Source organism: Cryptomeria japonica, chromosome 4, assembly GCF_030272615.1.
Source record: "Cryptomeria japonica chromosome 4, Sugi_1.0, whole genome shotgun sequence".
NCBI lineage: Eukaryota > Viridiplantae > Streptophyta > Pinopsida > Cupressales > Cupressaceae > Cryptomeria > Cryptomeria japonica.
In genome coordinates, this window is record NC_081408.1 from 632,679,127 (window position 1) to 632,696,695 (window position 17,569).

Below are 17,569 nucleotides of genomic sequence, written 5' to 3' on the forward strand. Positions count from 1 at the left end.
TTGGTATTTTGATAACTTCTAGATCTACATTGATTTTCTCTATGACCATACTGATTATAGTTAAAGCATTTTCCATTGAATTTATAAGCAGTAGGTTGTCTTACCAGTTTGCTATGATCCTGTGTGTTTGCAGTACCGGAGCTTTCACCAACTTCAAAGCCAATTCCACAAGCATCACCTTTAGGTTTCTGTTTCTTCAACAAGTCACCAAGTTCTTCTGAGCTTTTCCTAAATTTTTTTTGTGCTGATTTGATGTATCTAGTTCTCTTTCTAAGATTTCTTTTTGTCTCATTAGTTCATTTGAATCATTCTATGTGTGCATCAGATCTATCTTCAACAAATCATTTTCATAGCTAAGTCTTGTGTTCTCATTTGCTGGATGACTTAGTCTTTTAGTCAAATCTTCTTCATTCTTCTTTATATCTTCAATTTCCTTACAAAATCTCATAGTCATATCCTGCATCTCATTCCTTGTTGTTATGTTCTCTAGCTTCAGCTTGTTTATCATATCATTAAGAGTTTCTTTTTCATCATCCTCAATTTGCATTTTTTCACAGAGTTCTCTTCTCTTGTTTCTTGCAATGGTAAGATTTTCTTGAAGTGCTTGAATAATTTCATGAGCTGCCTTTAGATCATCTTCAAGTTTGATATTTTTCAATTTTTCTGTATCAAAATCTGAGAGAGCTGCTTCCAATTGCTTCATCAAATTTTCCATGTCTACCGATGTCAAGATCTTCCTCAAGCTGTTAGGCTTCTGAAAATAGAGGACTAGGCTTTGATACCAATTGTTAGGATTCCCATAGATACTAAGAGGGGGGGGTGAATTAGTATCTAACCAGTATGAGCAATTTTTCAACTTAAAACATGCAGAACATATTAGTACTATGTACTAGTAAACAGAAAGTAATGCAATAAACAGAGATAACAGTAACCACATAAAAAACACACCATAACACAATGATTTAATGAGGAAACCCAGTGTGGGAAAAACTTTGGTGGGATTTGTCACCCACAATATTCACTTACTGGCCAATAAGAGAATATTACTACTACAAGAGGGGCCTGCACATGCAAGAAGGCCAAGTGCCTAGAGCTCACTGCTCAAATACAAAATGGGAAGTCTCAGTGACTTACAAAATGGATTATATAAATCCAATGTCTTGTACTGCTTCAAAATAGCATCTATAATGCCAGATCCAATACCAGTTTCTTCTTTGCTTCTTACATAAACCCTTAAGCTATAATTCACATAATAGGTCTCCCTTATTTCACCTAATTACATTCTTCCATAATACTCCTACATACTTACAATGTTCTATAATGAACTCTCTTATATAAGAGTCATCATGCCAAGTCGGCTTACAATGCTTTTACAATAATAAACAAAATATATTATCAGTAAAATTCCTGTCGACTTCCTATGTCGGTATGCTTCCTTTTACTATCAGTGTTGGTAGTCTAAGTGCCAGTGTAGAATCTGATCTTGGTAGTGCCGGTGAATTGCTTGCTGATGTCATAGGATTGTAAGGTTGCCATCAATGAAAAAACCTTCAATCACCTACAATGTCTCATTGGAGTGTGCATTTGCCAACAAGGACACCATATGGTATCATTAGGGGTCATATGGTTTCCTAAGGGGTCATATGTTGTCCCATGACCCCTTAGGACATAATATTACTCATAATGACACAATTTAGTGTCTTAAGGGGTCATATGGTGTCCCATGACCCCTCAAGACACCATATGACCCCTCAGAACACCATATGACCCCTTAGGACAACAGATTATGTCATTATGGGTCATATTGTGGTATATGACCCCTTTAAGACATCATATAATGCCTTAGGACATAATATGACCCCTTATGATACCTTATTGGGTTGCTTTTGGTCCTATGGTGTCCTAAGGGGTCATATTGTGTCCTACAACCCCTTAGGACACCATATGACCCATAACAACACAATTTGGTGTCCTAAGGGATCATATTGTGCCCTACGACCCCTTAGGACACCATATGACCCATAAAAACACAATTTGGTGTCTTAAGGGGTCATTTGGTTTCCTAGGACACCATATGATCCCTATCAACACCATATGACACCTTAAGACACAAAAATGTGTTGTTATGGGTCATATTGTGTCCTAAGGGGTCATGTGACAACATATGACCCCTTAAGACACCATATTATTCATATTTTGTTGTTATGGGTAATAAGGGGTCCTATGGTTTCCATAGGGGTCATATGGTATCCTATGACCCCTTAGGACACCATATTGGGTTGTTATGGGTCCTATGGTGTCCTAATGGGTCATATTGTGTCCTACGACCCCTTAGGACACCATAGGACCCTTTAGGACACCATATGGTGTCATTAGGGGTCATATGGTTTCCTAAGGAGTCATATGTTTTCCCATGACCCCTTAGGACACAATGTGACCCATAACGACATAAATTTGGTGTCTTAAGGGGTCATATGGTGTCCCATGACCCCTTATGACCCTTTAGGATACCATATGACCCCTAATGACACCATATGGTGTCCTAATGGGTCATATGGTGTCCTAGGACACCATATGACTCCTTAAACACCAAATTGCATAGTTATGGGTCATATGGTGTTCTAATGGGTTGTAGGACACCATATGACCCGTTAGGACACAATAGGACCCCTTATGACACCATATGGTTTCATTAGGGGCCATGTGGTGTCCTAAGGGGTCATATGTTATCCCATGACCCCTTAGGACACAATATGACCGATAATGACACAATTTAGTGTCTTAAGGTGTCATATGGTCTCCCATGACCCCTTATGACCCCTTAGGACACCATATGACTCCTTTGGACACCATATGACCCCTTAGGACACCATATGACCCTTAACGATACCGTATGGTGTCATAAGGGGTCATATGGTGTCCATAGGGGTCATATGGTGTCCTAGGACACTATATGAAACCTTAAGGAACCAAATTGTGTCGTTATGGGTCATATGGTGTCCTAAGGGGTTGTAGGACACAATATGACCCCTTAGGACACCATAAGACCCAAAGAAACCCAATATGGTGTCATAAGGGGTCATATTGTGTCTTAAGGGGTCATATGATGTCTTAAAGGGGTCATATGATGTCTTAAAGGGGTTGTGAGACACCATATGACCCCTTAAGAAACTAAATTGTGTCGTTATGGGTCATATTGTGTCTTAAGGGGTCATGGGACAACATATGACCCCTTAGGATACCATATGACCCCTAACGACACCATATGGTGTCATAAGGGGTTCTATGGTGTCCTAAGGGATCATATGGCATCTTACGTCCTGATAGGACACCATTTGACCCATAATGATGCAATTTGGTATCTTAAGGGGTCATATGGTGTCCTAGGACACTATATGACCCTTATGGACACCATATGAGTCCTTATGACACAATATGGTGTCGTTAGGGGTCATATGGTGTCCTAAGGGGTCATAAGGGGTCATGAGATACCATATGACCCCTTAAGCCACCAAATTGTGTTTATATAGGTCATATTGTGTCCTAAGGGGTCATGGGACAACATATGACCCCTTAGGATACCATATGACCCCTAACGACACCATATGGTGTCCTAAGTGGTCCTATGGTGTCCTAAGGGGTTGCAGAACACAATATGACCCCTTAGGACACCATAGGCCCCATAATGACCGAATATGGTGTCTTAAGGGGTCATATGGTGTCCAAAGGGGTTGTAGGACACCATATGACCCCTATGGATACCATAGGACCCCTTATGACCCATAACAACATAATATGAACCATCTCTCTCTCTCTCTCTCTCTCTCTATCTCAAATATGAGTAGTAAAATTGGATATCGATTTTTATCCGGTATCTGATTTCTGTCATTGCCATTAATGTGGCAACAGTAAAAAAAAAGGGCGGTAATGGGAAAAAAAATTGGGACCACAAATTTATACATTAAAATTGGATATCCAATTTTTGTAAATAAAAAAGAGCCTTGTGGGCCATTTTGTGGATTCCAACGGCCCACAGTCTGCATATTCTATTTTCTGTCGATGATCATGAGTTTTCAGATAGGTTGAGACAAATTTGTGCTTTTCGGAGATTCTTAAAGTCAAATATTACATTGTCAATCATTTAGGAGCATCTTTGTGGAGGTAAATGAGGAGTAGTAGTCATCAGAAGTCTGAACGCAAAAGAACACTTTCTGTAGATAGGAATTTGGAAATCATCAAAGCAATAGAAACATTAAACTAGTTCAATCACAAAACTAGATTGCAATGATAACAAAACCTACAAGCATTCAATAGAGACATGAAAATGAAACATTCGAATCAAACGCAAACCATCTAAAATGCGGATGTCTCCTCCATGATTCTCCATTGTCCTTCTTTCTCCTTCAAATAGCTTTGTTTTGTGGGTCTCACCTTCAAGTGCATAAGCATAATGTGAAAGCAAGATTGACAAGATGGTAGTGCAAGAGTACTAGAAGCGTGATTGATTCAAGGATTCAAAAATGATCAATTGGGATCCTTGATTGAAGAAATTCATCCAATTTATAGATAAATTGGAGAAATGACCAGATTAGCATGAAGAGATTTGAAAGGAAATTTCAAATCAAGAATGACAAATTGACACTTTCTATGCAAGATTGATTGATTGATAATTATGACAAATTTCTATGTCAAAATTGATTGATTGTCAATTATGACAAATTATGACAAATTGCTATGTCAAAATTGATTGATTGACAAATTATGACAAAATATGACAAATTTGCTATGTCATTCCCATGAAATTAGGAGAAATATTAGAGAAAATACAAAATTAGATGAATTAGAAATTAGGAAATTAGAAAATTGATGAAAATTAGAAAATTAGGAATTAGGAGAAATTAGTAAATTGGAAAATTAGGTAAATTAATTAATAATTTTTCATTCATTAATTAATTCACAAAGAAAGGAGGAATTAGTTAGCCAATTTAAATAAATATTTAATTGTGACAAGAAGACTTAGGATAAATAAACTATTTAACCTAGAGGGAGAAATGACAAACAAGGTTAAATGAATAAATCATGAAACCCTAGAAGATGAATTAGAAATACAAGGATGACAATTAGGTCCTGACAAAAGATAATTGAAATCGATTCGATTTGATCATGATTCTGACTGACAAAGGACCAATGCTAATAAGTGATTTGATTGATAAATGTGCCAATTGACGAGGAACAATGACTAATTGATCCAAATTGACATGATTGAGAAGGACGACGATCGATAACAAATCAATCACAAGATTGAAAATGACAACGATCGATGACAAATCGATCGCAAAACGACAAGATTGAAAATGTCAATGATTGATGACAAACCGATCGCAAGACGACAAGATTGATGACAAATTGATCGCAAAATGACAAGATTGACTAGAGGACAAGGATCGATGACGAATCGATCGCAAGATGACAAGATTGAAAAGAGGACAAAACCCTAATTAGGATTGACGATGTCCAAAATGATGACAAATGAGCATGCACCATGATGTGACAAGATAAGATCGATCAAAATCATGACTGAAGATTGTTATCGACAAGGCCAAATTCAAAAGCGAGACAAATGAAGAATGCAGAAGAAGGACTCGATGCTCACAAATGATAAAGACCAAGTACACAACATAGAAGAAATGTTAATGCAACACAAAAACCTAAAATAAAGCAATGCACCAATGTTAAAATATGACTCCGCAAGCGTTGACCAGTTTTAGACGTCTACATTTTGCCCCTCTTTGAGGCAATGCGATATTAAGCGTTGTTTCAAAGAACAATAATGAAAATGCCCCAAATAATGACAATGACACATGCATGCCCCCTCGAGGAATTGACCGGAAACATCCAGAAAAGAGGCCAATTGGTCGATAATAATGATAGAACATGATAGGAGCAAACAGACTGACAATCGGAGATCGGATGCAGGAAGGACAAGCAATTGAAGGTGCAAAAGACTGTGACCAGCATAAGATGGAGAGGGTGCACGTCCATCTATGCACTAATAAAGATCTATAAATGAGACAAAGAGAGTGAAAAGTGCTCATTTGCACTAGCCAAAGAGGAGGATTTGTTGCTCTAGAAAAGGACACTTGCAGAGAGATGGTGAACATTCCAATGGCAGATCACCTCGGGGAATGTGTACGTACCTATAGATGACCAGATGACGTGGGAGCAACAATATGTATCTCAAAAACCCATATTGTCAATTTCATGAATTTGACTTGCTTGCGGGACATTGCGGGGCCCACAGAGAATGCAGAAAGTGACTTTTGCGCCTGTGTGAGCACATCCTACACTTGTGTAGGGTATCATGCACTTGTGTAGGGTACACAAGTGCAAGTTGATGCAACACAGGCGCAGGATATAGCACACAGGCGCAGTTGTGCACTGGGAGCTCAAATTTGGTCAAAAACAGCATGCGAAGGGTTCGAAAAGGGGGATAAGGGTAGGATAGGTCAAAATAGATTAAAAACACCCTGATTTGGACATGAAACAAGGAAATGTAGCTCATAGGAGCAAACCCTAAAACTGACAAAATGTGCCCCAATTGTGATGCAGAGTCGACAGTATCCACTGATTACGTGGGAGAACCGACCTGGCTGCTTCATGCTACGACATAGACTTAGGAGCACGGATAGAGATACATTAGCAGGACTTGGAATATACTATATCACATTCATGCCTAAGATTAGGGCAAACACAAGACTTCTTACCGCATTGGCAGAGCAATGGCATTCGGAGACTTCCTCTTTCCATCTAGCGACTAGTGAGGTGACTGTGACACTAGAGGATGTATGGCGTATCCTCCGCATTTTGATTCATGGGGAGATGATAGAGTATGACCCAATGATAGGGAGAGACACTTTGTGCAGATTATTTGAGTGTAACACAGATGATCTAGATATCGTAGAGAGGGAGATTGGCTAGGAGACCATGGCATCAGAGTATGATCGACGATATGTGGTGATAGTCGTGGTTATAACATGCCTAATAGTAGGAGACAGACGAGGACATGGATTCCCTATTGGATGGGGAAGAGTGCTAGAGAAAATTGTGATAGAGGGGATGGTGTACGCATGGGGACCATGTGTACTTGCTATGCTATATTTTCAGCTGCATCAGATAGCATATCAGGGGGTGCAGACTTTGAGCTGTGGAGTCACACTGCTACAAGTATGGGCATTTGAGCACATAGCCATATGTCGACCGATTGTAGAGAGATAGGTAGTACCATACCAACCATACATGTACTGCTATGGGGGAGCACTGAGACAGGGTCCTTTTGGATACATACTGTATTGGTGACATGAGCTAGACAGATTGAGAGAGTTCACATGGAGGCCATATCTTGATTGCCCTGGATGGTCAGATGATAGTGATGAGCTATCATATTGTAGACAGGAGAGATACCTGATTGGGTGACCAGTGAATCACCAGAGAGTGATTGAGATGTACCTACCGGAGAGAGTCAGATGATAGTTTGGAGAGAGGTAGGATGTACCTAGAGGGACTGCACACTTTGCCCGATCTCACAGAGAGACAAGTCAGTGGGGGAGGATGATTCAACACACATAGCATATGCTGACTTCACATAGCTATAGCAAAGACAGTGGGATTGGAGATCAGATGTGGTGGATGCTAGGATGACATAGGAGTATGAGCGATGGTTTGCACGATGACGGCCAGTGCCATTGACAGATCCGGATATTCCAATACCGAGGAGAGAGGAGGACTTCCCACTCGCTGGAGAGGATGAGGACAAAGATGAGGATGAGGAGGATGAGGGTGGTGATGAGGATGAGGGGGATGAGGAGGACAAAGATGATGAGGATGAAGATTATGAGCTAGATTCAGCCGATCAGGAGTAATTCCAAGATATACCCATAGAACCGGAGACAGCTAGGATAGAGGAGATGGAGACTTGCAGGGCTACCATAGCGAGTTAGCATGATCAAATTGTGACATTAGAGAGACAAAATGCCATCTTGATGATAGAGCAGGATCAGTTCAGAGCAGAGATAGCCAGACTTACAACGGCTCGAGATACAGCAATAGCCCAAGCACAACGAGAAGAACAGAGAGTCACTGAGTATATTGGGTCGATTAGGGATGCCAGTGTACGTGAGATGGTACAGATGTTGGTAGAGACCGAAGAGGAGATACACCATTGGAGGACACTATATGAGAGTGCAGTTCCACCAGAGCAGAGAGCATCGTCATATCGGGCACGATCGAGGACAGAGAGCAGGGCACGCTCTCGGAGGTTAGTGAGCAGCATGGGGGTGAGTGGACCTATGAGACCACCACAACCAGGACCTGGGATAGGAGGGACATCATCCTTGAGACATGGTAGGGATGAGGAGGATAGAGGGAGCACCCAGTGACAGAGGCACGTGCTCCTTATGACAGATAGTTGACATTATGTAGTCAGCCTGCGGGCCATACTGAGGATAGACAGTCCAATTTTGTACTCTGATATTATTTTGATATATGATATGACATGCATCGACATGATGGGATGCAATGTGTTATGACTTATAGTTATTTTCCATGTATGGATGACTTATGCACCATGTATGAATGTCTTTTTATGTGTTTTTGATGCAATTATAATATGAAATGGATAAAATACTTGATATGATGCTAAATGTGATGTTTGATATAATGCAAATGTACTAACCAATTAATGCAGGATGCAGCATATGTGTTTGGGGAAATCGGAGCACTAGACTAAACTGACTATCCGAACTGATGGAAGAAATGTTAGTAAGAAGAAATGAGACAGAGGACACTTAGAGACAAAGAAAAACTTGCTTTCACTAATGCACTTTGTAGGTGAGAACCTTTATTTAATGTAGCAAAATGGATGCATAGCATCATGGAATTGAAGGCTAGAGCTGAAACGCAACCCTTTTTGCAAAAGACAGACACATCGCACACAAGGAATGAGTGAAGCATCCTAGGGTGCATACATCAAGGGTCGAGGTATGTGCGGTGTTCACAAAGTGAATGTACTTATCACAGACACCCAATGATATAGCTGCCCCAGTTTGTGACAAACATTCCACAAACAGCAAACACAACAAAAAAAAAGGACCATGAACCATCCCGGTCACTCTAAATCACTCAGTGACATCATCAAGCAACATAGGAACATGATCAAAGATAAATCAATAAATGATAAGACCTGCTAATTCCAACAAGTCAAACAAACATCTTGATCTTCATTGTCAAAAGTTGAAAGTGTTGATAGGACAATCATGTTGTCTGGTTTCAGGACATGTGGTACCCCGTCTAAGACAGGACACAGTCTGGTTTCGAGTATACCACACCCCTTATAAGACCCATGATAGTAGTGACAAGGACAAATGATATTGATGCTGATGTTCGATTGATATGACAATGTGGAGCAGTTTGAATGCTTGGTTGAATAGTTCATCTATGAATGCGTGATTTCATTAAAGCACAATGTGTGAGTGAGTGTCGTTGGAGGTATGCTCAGTGATCTATCTATGCAGAAAGGGATCATTTATTGACAAAATGAAAAATGCTTGTTTTTGGATTTGGAGTTTCTTCAGGACATTAGTTGATTTTTTTCTTGGATTTTTTCAGGACATTATTTGATTTTTTAGGGATTTTTTCAGGACATTATTTGATTTTTAGGGATTTTTTCAGGACATTATTTGATTTTTATGATTTTGCCCCCAGTGTCTAGCAAGGAAAGGATATGACAGGTGAATAAGTAGGCTTTCTAAAATGTTGGTGGATAGAGGGAAGACAAAGGCCTTTTATCATGGATACAATACGGATGCAATTTTCAAGGGCTATTGCATGATGGGACAAGAGACTGGATATGACAATGTAAAGCAATAACATGGCATGAGGGACATGTCAAGAGGTTTTTGAAACCATGTTTACATTTTGCATCCTTATGTCAGATCAAGATCAAGGGACAGAAAGAGCGTATGGATAGTGATAAGATATGGATAGGATAAGCAAGACCAAGGATGGATAAGGGACATGGACTTAAGGTCGGGATAGGATACGGGATAGTGGCAGAAAGAAGACAGGGAATATGGATGAATGGTTGTAATAAGAAAATGGATAAAGACCAAAAGTTATGATGGACAAAAAGCTGCAAACAAGATGCATGATGCTCATGAAGATCCTCAGCCTTGTCAAGATCAAAGGTGGAAAGGGAAACTGGACATGAAGGAAAATAGGATATGAAGGGTAATGACAGGGGTTCGATAGGATAATGGAACAATGAAGGACAAAAGGATATGATAGGATAAAACTTGTCCCCAAGTATGGTATGCAAGAAGTTCATAGATTACACATGATGCTTGTTTGCCAGGTTTTCATCACGGTACTTGCCCAAGGTGCCTGTTTGCCAGGTTTTCACTAGTGGATGAATTATTTTTGCTTTACTTTTTTTTTTTTTTTTTTTCTCACTTTTTTTTTTTTGTATTTTGACATTTTCAATAGAGGATGGACACATGATAGGGGATGGAAGAAGGACTCAAGCATCTTTTTTTTTTTTTTTGGATAGTAGCCTTGAAAAAAAAATGGACCATGACCTTTAAAAGTATGCTCAAAGACGTTGGTAGGATAAGGACATGGAAAATGAGATGAAACTAAGGCAAGGATTTATGCAAAGGATGGGACCAAAGGAATCAAAGGATGAAAAATATGCATGGGATAATGGATAGGGTATTGGAAGAATTGGGCTTCAGTGGATGAAAATGTTGGCAAGATCGACATTGGCACACACCTTGAGGGGTGGTGGACTGATGGAGGAAAAATGTATTTTGGATATTGAGATTTTGAGGAAGGAAAGGCTATGGATTTTGGGACATAAGGGCCCAAAATGGAAGAAGGAGGTGATGGAGGAACAAATTTGAGAGGTTTGGATGGAGGAATAGCAACTTTGGATGCCAAGTTGGATGTTTCTTTAGGATTTTGTGCTTCAAGGAGCCGTTTTGGGATCCACATGGTTTTTGATTTTTCATCCTTATGTGGTTCCTTGGAGTGCATTGCTTGCATAAGGGATTTAGGAACCCATATATATTTTGACTTTGCTTTATTTTGCTCAGTGGGCCTTTGTGGCCTTTTGGATATTTCTTTTTCTTTATAGATCATATTGTTCTTTGTTTTGACATGTCAATTATATTGGACATGTTGATCCTTGAATACATGTGGATTTTTAGACTTATGAATTTTATGCTTGGCATCCAAATTGCTTGGAGGGGGAAAGGAGTGCATGGATGGATATGAATGAAATGGAGTTCTTTTTCATTGATGAAATTTACTCAAGGATGTGTGCCTTTGTTGACCTTGCATAGAGGACAAAGGAATATAAGGACCTAAGATGGATGGAAATTATGATGGGGAAGGTGTATGTTTTGATTTTGATGGAGGGATACCAATGTCTTGAGAGTGAGTTGTGTAGACATGAGCATTAAGATCTTCTTTGATATGGAGGGGTTCTTTCTCATGAAGGTCTACTCCTTTGCCTTTATGAATATCTTGACTTGTAGGATACTCTTTTCTTTGGGAAGAAGACGTGAGTCCATTATGAGGTGGATATGATATGAGAGAAATAAGGAGATCTTGAAGTGGATAGGATTGCACCAAAGTGGAAGAACCCATTATGCATGTCGAGGGTTCATGAAAATCTTGCACTGACACATTAGAATCATGAAGGGGATTAGGATCATGAGGGGGACTAGGATTGTGTAGTGGACATGGTTCAATGATAGGCTCTTCAAGAGATGGAATGGGAGAAATAATGGGATTATCAAAAGAAATGCGATCTTGGAGTGTATATGGAGTATTAAGACAAGGAGATGGAGGAACAAAAGGATATTGTGGAGGATCTGAAGGAATGATTTGATCTTGACAAGGAGGAAGATCATTGGAATCCTCTTTAAAGTTGCTTTGCTCTAGAATTTTAATGGGATCATCCGAAAGGATGGAAGGGATATCTTGATCTTTCTTAGGAAGTGGAATGCCAATGGGATTTGAAAGGAAATTTTTTTTATGAAATGGAATGGGATCATTTGGGATTGGATGGACTAGGTTATCTTGATCTTGCTCAGTGAATGGAGTGTCAATAGGACTTTGGATAGGATGGACAAGAATAGGGGAATCACTGTGAGTGTCTGGGAACATGGGGTCCTGGTCAACAATTGGATGGGATGATAAGGTTTCAGGATCTTGATCTTGATTTTCTTTAGGACATGTTCTTTCATGCTCTAAATTATCCTCTTGATATGGGGTTGGACTCTGGATATGCATGGGAGATTCTGACAAGGGATCAATGTTTTGGCATGAAGGAAATGCACTTTGAACATTTGTGATGGATTCTAGCAAGGAATCAATGCTTGAACATGAGGAAGAGGGACTTCGAATGGGTTCCTCTAAAACAGGTAATGGCAATAAAGTGCATGGTGGCATTGGGTCTAGTATTTCTGAAACATGACAAGGATGTGCATCATGAATTGGATTATCTTGGTAATCAATTATGGATAGCTCTTGGATAATTTCATCCTTGGGTGTATTGTTTGATGAGGACAATATGGAAGGTTCTTGTGAAACTTTTAAAGGTGTAGGGATAGATGCCACCGGAGAGTCAATTTGTTTGCGGTGGGATGAGGCATTTCTAGACATAAGTGTATTATCTTGATCTTCCTCAAAGAACTCACTTGGTAGGTTCCTTAAGAGCCTTGCAATAAAGCCACCTTTCTTTTGAGGTTTTGACATGATTGGATCTGGAATTTGAACTTGTTTGGAAATAATTTGGTTCTGGTCTGATGTCATGTTTTGATTTCGAACTAATTCTTGATCAAATTGGTTTGACATGCTCAAAATTTGGCTTGGTGTGTGTTGTAACCTTTGTTTTTGAATGTTTGGTTGTGGTTGTTGACATTGATATGCTAATTGAACTTGTTGATATTCCACCATTGGTTGAACTATTTGTGGACATTGTATAGTTGATTAGACATATTGTTGAAATTGGACCATTGGTTGTGTTGGTTGTATATGTTGGACCATTGGTTGTGTCTATTGGAAATGTTCGAACTGTTGAACAATTGGTTGTGATGGTTGAAAATTTGATTGATAGTAAACACCTTCTTGTTCTTGTTGTGGAGGCACATAATGTTGAAATTGATGTTGTCTCTTTTCTTGAGATTTTTTCATCATCTCTATTTGGGAGAGGAGAGTTGGTATGTCTGATTGTTCAAGAAGAGATCTTACATCAATTGGCTCAATCTTTGGATTTCAACCTGGAAATTTTCGAAACATTTTGGACATCTGTGATCTATTCTTCTCAATGTTTTTCACTCTTTGTTCCAATATCTCCTTTTCTTGAGCTAGTTTCTCCTCTAGTTTTTGTATTTGGAGACTTGTTTCATCATAAAAAGTTTGATCAATGTTGCTTTGTTGTTGGGTTGGATAGAATTGTGATTGCATTGTCGGTTGATATGTCAAACTTTGTTGCATCATTGGTGCTTGGAACCTTGTTTCAATAGACATGTCACTATGCAATGTTTTTGGGATTTTTTATTTTAAAAGGATGATGTATGATATGCAACTAAATGCAACCTAAATAGATGAAAATGTAATCTATCCCAAGAATGCAACCTATGTTTTTGGTTATTTTTCAAGATTTTGACAAACTCATGAATGCAATTCTAAGAATGAGACGCTTAGGAAATTGAAATGATGTCTAGACCTCAAAGGACAAAAGGACCAAGTGACAATAGGACAAAATGACAATGTCTCCCCTATATGCTTGGATACTAAGCTAGGTTTGACCAAATGACATTGATGACAAAAAGACAGAAATTTGATAAGGTCTAGACTTCTTAACAATGACTTAGGGTTTATTCAAAGATTTGGATTACTCAAGTATGACAAACCAAAGTTTTGACACTATATGCAAAGGGACAATTACTATGCCAATGACCCTAATATGATATGATAATGACCTAAGCTTAATGAAGAGACCTAGGGTATGCAAATGTGACCTAATGTTATGAGGACAAGGATGCAAATGCAAATGTATGACAATGTCAACCTAAGGTTGAATTATGAAATGGTATTACTCTAATGCAAGAGGACACATGCAAATGGATGACCCTTATTGATATGAAAAGGAGTATGACCTAGGTGAAACCTAACCTTGGTAGTTGACAATGAATTTGCAAAATGCAAACCTAGGATGAACCTAAATCTAAGTGACATGAATGTTGAGACAAGATTTTGAAAAATGTTTGACAACCATGTTTGAAGGTGTTTTGAACTTTGTTGAATGAAATACTCTTGTGTTTAACCTTGTTTTGAATCAATTTGTCTTGTTTTTGAAATGAGACACAACTTCAACTTTTGACGAGCAAAGAAGACAAGATATTTTAACTTAGACTCAAGACAATCATGCTCATTCACACATTTCTTATGGTAGGTAAGGACAGTAGGTACTTGAGAGGTAGACTCGTTATGAGATTCAAGGAGAATACATAGATGCTTGACCCCATGGGCTCCCCTCCACGACACTCACTTCTCAGGGCAGCCAAGCATTAGTCCCCATGGCAAACTTAGTATCTCTTCCAAGTATCCGAACTTGTCCTTCTCAAGCAACTAGAAGGATTTTTGGCCTCTAAATACAAGGTGTTTAGTAAGGATTTCTATTAAGCATTACTCCTTGGTGTCACGCAAGCATGATTGAGACATTAAGCCCACCAAGATACCAAAAAAATGTAGTTGCACAAGCACGATTTAGACCGTGAGGCCCTACTTAGATGTTGAAATGAGAAAGAGTTCAAGGGTCATCACTTCCCAAGTAACTACAATTCCCACGTAACCCTTCCTTCAAAGCTTTCACCCATCAGGTATTTATTTATAGTGAGTTAGAATGCCAAGGTACTCTGGCTGTGCTCACTTTGGGTCATTCCCTTCTCACAATTGTCACTTACTTGCAAAAGAAAGCAAATGGTTAGGAAGGCAGGCCCTCTAAAGGTAACAAACAATCCAAAACATGAGAATGGTATCAAAGATCTGGATTTCTGATCACCCTAAGAAGGATGAGAGCATACTCTCCTACTCTAATGTCAAACTCGACAAACAAAGTAAACACATGTTCATTCCATCCTACTTAGCAAACATACTAGGTGCCTAATTATGAACCACAAACACAAAAGTTTGGTTGAAATACAAGGCAACCTGCAAAATCACCAAGTTAAAAGTTTGATTTGTTTGGTCTTTGACTAGCGAACCTGCATAAACTTTGTTAGTAGTTTCATTTTTGTCTTTGCCATACGTAATGCCAAGGTGCTGCACAAAGAATCAGTACCAAAGAAAAACCAAAATGCAGAAACAAAATGCAAAACAAAGTAATTTGCAAGTAAAAACACTGGTTTTTACCTCTGTTTCTGGCCTTATACAGGCGCAGAATGTAGTAACACAGGCACAGAATGCACTGACACAGGTGCAGATCCCTTTGACATAGGCACAAAATGTAGCAACACAGGCACAGATCCCTTGACATAGGCGCAGAACTCTCCTACACATGCGGAGAAGTGCCCAGAAAGCCCTGAATTACCCTGTTTCTTGGGTTTTTCACCTGCAAATCAACTCAAAAGCACTCAAAAGCATGGTTAGAGGGTTATTTCACATCGGGTTCACCAATTAATGTAGATATAAATTTGGAAATCATCAAAGCAATAGAAACATTAAACTAGTTCAATCACAAAACTAGATTGCAATGATAACAAAACCTACAAACATTCAATAGAGACATGAAAATGAAACATTCAAATCAAACGCAAACCATCTCAAATGTGGATGTCTCCTCCATGATTCTCCATTATCCTTCTTTCTCCTTCAAATAGCTTTGTTTTGTGGATCTCACCTTCAAGTGCATAAGCATAATGTGAAAGCAAGATTGACAAGATGGTAGCACAAGAGTACTAGAAGCGTGATTGATTCGGGGATTCGAAAATGATCAATTGGGATCTTTGATTGAAGAAATTCATCCAATTTATAGATAAATTGGAGAAATGACCAGATTAGCATGAAGAGATTTGAAAGGAAATTTCAAATCAATAATGACAAATTGACACTTTCTATGCAAGATTGATTGATTGATAATTATGACAAATTGCTATGCCAAAATTGAATGATTGTCAATTATGACAAATTATGACAAATTGCTATGTCAAAATTGATTGATTGACAAATTATGACAAAATATGACAAATTTGCTATGTCATTCCCATGAAATTAGGAGAAATATTAGAGAAAATACAAAATTAGATGAATTAGAAATTAGGAAATTAGAAAATTGATGAAAATTAGAAAATTAGGAATTAGGAGAAATTAGTAAATTGGAAAATTAGGTAAATTAATTAATAATTTTTCATTCATTGATTAATTCACAAAGAAAGGAGGAATTAGTTAGCCAATTTAAATAAATATTTAATTGTGACAAGAAGACTTAGGATAAATAAACTATTTAACCTAGAGGAAGAAATGACAAACAAGGTTAAATGAATAAATCATGAAACCCTAGAAGATGAATTAGAAATACAAGGATGACAATTAGGTCCTGACAAAAGATAATTGATATCGATTCGATTTGATCATGATTCTAATTGACAAAGGACCAATGCTGATAAGTGATTTGATTGATAAATGCGCCAATTGATGAGGAACAATGACTAATTGATCCAAATTGACATGATTGAGAAGGACGATGATCAATAACAAATCGATCACAAGATTGAAAATGACAACGATCGACGACAAATCGATCGCAAAATGACAAGATTGAAAATGTCAATGATCAATGACAAACTGATCGCAAGATGACAAGATTGATGACAAATTGATCGCAAAATGACAAGATTGACCAGAGGACAAGGATCGATGATGAATCGATCGCAAGATGACAAGATTGAAAAGAGGACAAAACCCTAATTAGGATTGACGATGTCCAAAATGATGACAAATGAGCATGCACCATGATGCGATAGGATAAGATCAATCAAAATCATGATTGAAGATTGTTATCGACAAGACCAAATTCGAAAGTGAGACAAATGAAGAATGCAGAAGAAGGACTCGATGCTCGCAAATGATAAAGACCAAGTATGCAACATAGAAGAAATGTTAATGTGACACAAAAACCTAAAATAAGGCAATGCACCAATGTTAAAATATGACTCCGCAAGCGTTGACCAGTTTTAGACGTCTACACTTTCAAATAACAAAATTGAATTGTATAGAGAAAGAGATAGAGAAGGTCATAGGAGGAGAAGACAAGGTATGTTAAATATTGCTAATTTTACTTCAAGTGAAGAGAAAATTGAATTTGAAAATGTGTCACAAGTTATTGAAAATGAAAATGTAGATTTTGAAAGTGAAAATTTTGAAATTGTTGAAAATGTTGAAAGTGATAATGAAAGTGCTCAACATGTGGAAAATTTTGACATAGGAAGTGAAAATGTGGAAAAAT